We start from the raw sequence: 5,009 nt of genomic DNA on the forward strand, positions 1-5,009 counted from the left end.
CGCCAGCAGGTGTACACGAAAGGAGAGTAAGTTAGTTAAGGAGAAGAGATAAGTATGATGCTTCTGTGACCCGCGTCTCTCTTCTCTCTTAACTGCTCTGCTCTTTAACTTAAGCTGGTAATCGTTAGTAAGGTGTCATGGCGACCTAGCGAACGCTATTTTGATCGTCGTGTGACAGTAAGTAGCTAACACGAGGCGTCGAACGGACACGCTCGCATTCCATCCACCAACCCACCGATATTCGGGATTGTGTGTCGCGCCACGCTGTTTACTGCTGCATGCTGACATACCTGCTGCTGCTGCTGCTGCTCTGCTGTTGCTGCTGCTACTGTTGGCTGCTGCTGCTGTTGTCTGCTGCTGATCGCAGCTAGGCTGCTGTTTTCTGGCTACTGCTGGTAAATTTAAAGCGGAAGCAAAGCAATACTGGTCTCTTGCTGGGCAGCCAGTAGGCGACCAACACCAACAGTTCGCTGAGGTAGGTTAACATAACAGGTCTGTAGCGCCGCAGTGCTTTCTGCCAATAGCAGCCTGACAACTTAAAGCTCCATTCTCCCTCCGCTCGCCACCCAGCTTCAATTAGCGGTCCCCACCCACGCCACGAAAACACCGCACCAGCTGCGCAGCCGTCGGGGCAAAGCAAGCGATAGCAAATTCGGAACAAGCGGCAACGTTCTGATACGTAAATGACGCTGCTGTTGCTGCTAGCTGTTGCTGCTGGGCTGCTGCTGTTGCTGCTGTTGGCTACTACTGACGCTGCTGCTGTTGGCTACTGACTAGCTGCTGGCTCCTGTTTGCTGCTGCTGCTGCTGCCTGCTGCTTTACTGCTGTTGATGTTGCTGCTGGCTGCTGCTACTAACATAGCTGATGCTGTTGTTGTTACTAGCTACTGGCTCTTACTTATGCTGTAGCTTATTGCTCTGCTCCTACTGCACACTGCTGCTGCTCTGCTGCTGCTGCTGTTGCTACGCCATCGTGGGCTTGGGGGAGGAGGGGATGGGGAGGCCACGACCAACCAGCGTGCCAGCGGGGTGGCTGAGGTAACACATTTAGACCCTGTTCTGCGTCTGAGGTAAGCTTAAGAGGCGCAGTAGTTTAGGAACCTAGTGAATTAAAACGTAACACAGCCCACAGCAGAGACGATGCGCACACCCACTGGCCCGCCGCACAGCATCGCAACGGCACGCACGCACGCACGCACGCACGCACGCACGCACACACACACACACACACACACACACACACACACAGCATGACTGCGACAGGCTGGGATATGCGCCGAAACTCGTCGCGTGCCGACCGCGGAACGTGCTACTCGTGAGCGACGGGGGAGGAGGTGCAGGAGGAGGAGGCGGGCTAAAACCGTGCGTTCTCTCATGAAAGCAAAAGACAGAAGCAATGAAAGCGAAAAAAACACAATGGCGACACGACTACTTCTCGGCTCCTATGCCTGTTGTGTCCGCGCGCGCACGCACACAAAAACCAATGAGGTATTTCAAGTCTGGATGCTACCACTTTACACAGAGTCACTAGATCCGAACTATGTATTTACAGATGGGCGGGACACGCGGCGCCCCCTACCTCTCTCTCTCCCTCGCGTACGCGCGCACTCCCGCCCCCAGTATATTACACTTTTCACACGCGCTCCTTCCACTCCACGCTATGGCAGTGTCAGTTACTGCTGCGGCGCGGGCGGCGGCGCCCCCTCGTGGCCACCGCCGCCGCCGCGCTTCGTCGGACGCGCCCCCTGCGAGGGACGCCGCGCTCCGACCGCCACCGGGTTCTAGGGAGGGCGCCACCGTCACAGCGGCGACGGCGGCGCCGTCGTCACCAGGTGGGAGGATGGAGAGACGTCTTCGTCATCGTCTCGCCGCGGCGTGGCGCCCTCTATATACGCGCAGAGGGGCCATCCTACGCCGCTCTCTCTATCTCACGCTCTCTCGCTCTCGTTTCGTCTTCTTCTTCTTCCACACGTGATCTCGCGACATCTCGTCGCGCGTTCGTGTGTTTATATATATCGCTGCCGTCTGTTTGTGCGATGACGCCATCATTGGAAAGTGAGGTTAAAGGCTTAAGTGTAGACGCGAGCGAACGCGCAGACTCGCGGGAGCCTCCAGCGAGTCACCACTGTAAAACAATATACACAAAACTTCTCCGTCTGCTGTCTGTACACGGTGTGGCCTCGTGGCCTGACCTTGACCTGACCTTGACCTGACCGGGGTGAAAGGTCACGAGCCAGCCCATTATGACACATGAAAAATACCTGAGTTGAACAACTTTTCAAACAATATAATATTAATGTACGGCAGGTCGATATTAATTAATTAATTAACGTCGGCAATGTCGTTAATCGCTGTAATTTTCTCGGGGGGAAAATTTTGCGAGAAACAGGACTGCAAAGACCGAGTAGGAAGCCGGATATTTACAGCGAATAGGGCGAGCGCGCGTGCGTGTCTGAAGCGTGTGCGGGGGGGGGACGAAGTCTCCCTCTCCGCGTCTCCTGATTCTCGCACGCCTCTCTCTCTCTCTGCACGCGCGCGCGCGTGCCGCGACCGGTGTTTGCATTCCTGTTTCCGTCGGATGTTTGATTTCGGTTCAGGCCACGCTCGCAGGCTGCTCCTCTCTGCTCTCTCTCGGCCGCCGTGGCGGGGGAGGGGCGGGGAGGCCCAGGGAGGGGGGGATGGAGGTCGACGACTCGCCCGGATATCGACGACACGACGTAGGTGGGTCGATGTCCGCTCCGCAGCCGCCCTGCGACACTCTCCCCTTGCCTCCCATCTCCACGCCCGCGCGGGAGGGGGGGGGCGGGGGCGGGGGGGGGGGGGGGGAGGGGGGGGGGGGGAGGGGGGGGGGGGGGGGGGGGGGGGGGGGGGGGGGGGAATGAGAGAGAGAGAAGAGAAGGCAGTGAGCGTGAACCACAGCGCGTGACGTGAGAGTGGCAGATAGTGGCGCCCCACGCATCGGTGCGCCGCAGGCGCCGGGGTGTTAACGTAACATAACACGTGAACGTATCCGGTAATGTGTTTGTGTTTGTGTTTGTTTGTGTTTGTGTGTGTGTGTGATGTTGTGTGTTGTGATTTGTGTTTAATGCTGTTGTGTGTGTGTGTTGTGTGTGTTTGTGTTTGGTGTGTTGTGTGTTTGTGTTAGGTGTGTGTGATGTGTGTGTGGGCCTTTTGTTTGTGTTTGTGTTTATGTGTTTGTGTTAGTGTGTTTGTGTGTGTTTGTGTTTGTGTTTGTGGTGTTTGTGTTTGTGTGTGTGTGTGTGTGTGTTTGTTTTGTGTGTGTGTGTGTTGCCGTGTGTGTGTTTGTGTTTGTGTTTATGTGTTATGTGTGTTGTTTGTGTGGTTTGTGTTTGTGTTTGTGTGTTTGTGTGTGTGTGTGTGTGTGTTTGTTTGTGTGTGTGTGTGTGCGTGTGTGTGCGTGTGTGTGTGTGTGTTTGTGTGTGTGTGTGTGTGTGTGTGTTTGTGTATACGGAGACCGCAGTGCGCACACACTGCGCGCCTGCGGGCGGGAGGAGTGGGGGTCCACAACCGGTTCGAAAAGGGGTGGGGAGAAGGGAGGTAGAGGGGAAGGAGTCTGTGCGCAGGGGGGCAAATAAATAGTTAATACGGGGGCTGCCCCCGTGTGAGGGGGAGTGACGACCCCCGCATACCCGCCTCCCCCGCCCGCCGCAGTGGCAACGGTCGATAAACATGAGGTAAGTACAGCGAGGGAGGCGCGCGGCGACCACCAGGGGTCGCCTCCTGCGGGTGCGGCCGGCATGTGGCGCCCCCCTGCCTCGCTGCGGTTGGGTGGTGGCGGTGGGCGGCCTGCGTGCCGCTACGTGGACATGGTCATAGGGGTGTGTGAGTTGGTGGTAGATGTACCGCTCTGGCTGGACGACGTGTCCGTTGTCCTCACTGTCTTTGTTTACGTCGTGCAGGGTCTGGAAAGCAAGAGAAAGAGGAGGGTTAGAGAACCGAGAGAGGGAGAGAGGGAGAGAGGGGGAGGGGGGAGAGGGGAGAGAGAGAGAGAGAGAGAGAGAGGCGAGCAGAGAGAGAGAGAGAGAGAGAGAGGGGGGGAGGGACGGAGAAAGAAGGTTAGAGAATGGGAGCGGTAGAGAGGGGGGAGAGGGGGAGGGAGGGAGAGAGGGAAAGCTAGAGAATGAGAAGAGGGAAGAGAGGAAAGTTAGAGAATGAGAGAGGGAGAGAGGGGAAGGAGAGAGAAGTTAGAGAATGAGAGAGAGAGAGAGAGAGAGAGAGAGAGAAGAGAGAGAGAGAGAGAGAGAGAAGAGAGAGATAGCGAGAGAGAGAAGAGAGAGAGAGAGAGAGCGAGAAGAGAGAGACAGAGGAGAAAGACAGAGAGCAACAGAGAGAGAGAGAGAAGAGAGAGAAGATGAGAGAGAGAGAGAAGAGAGAGAGAGAGACAGTCAGAGACAGAGACAGAGCAAAAGAGAGAGAGAGAGCAGAGAGAGTCAGAGACAGAGACAGAAAGAGAATAAGAGATAGAGAAGCGAAATGAGGAGAAATGCGCATCAGCACTCGCGACCGAATAACAATTACGCGAGCAAAGATTCGCGAGAGAAATCGTGGAAGAATCCCTTCCCTGCGTAGCCTTCCCTGAGATACCTCCCCCTCCCCTCCCCCCGCATGCGCATCCGACACCGTGTGATAGTGTATGAACCAGAGCAAGCGCGTCAGCAGGCACCCGATGAGGAACGACGCCATGTGCATGGCGACGACCGCTCCCGACTCAGCCCGATCACGCAGCTCTCAGCCACCGCGCACATCTCCCCGCACGGCGGCCGCTGGAACAACACGAAAGCGCGAAGCCATCACTACCCATGACGACCGTGACGTAGTCTCCTCGCCAGGGGCGCCTTGACGCGCCACCAGGGGGCGCTCCGCCAACGCCGCGTCCGCACGACGTGGGAGCCATCTCTACAGGCTTCTACGATGCAGCTCTCGCTACGTGTAACCACGGCAACCGACGTCCTGCGAACCCGATCCTAGATAACCCTCGCCTCCTACCCA

Source organism: Priapulus caudatus, unplaced genomic scaffold, assembly GCF_000485595.1.
Source record: "Priapulus caudatus unplaced genomic scaffold, Priapulus_caudatus-5.0.1 Scaffold717, whole genome shotgun sequence".
NCBI lineage: Eukaryota > Metazoa > Priapulida > Priapulimorpha > Priapulimorphida > Priapulidae > Priapulus > Priapulus caudatus.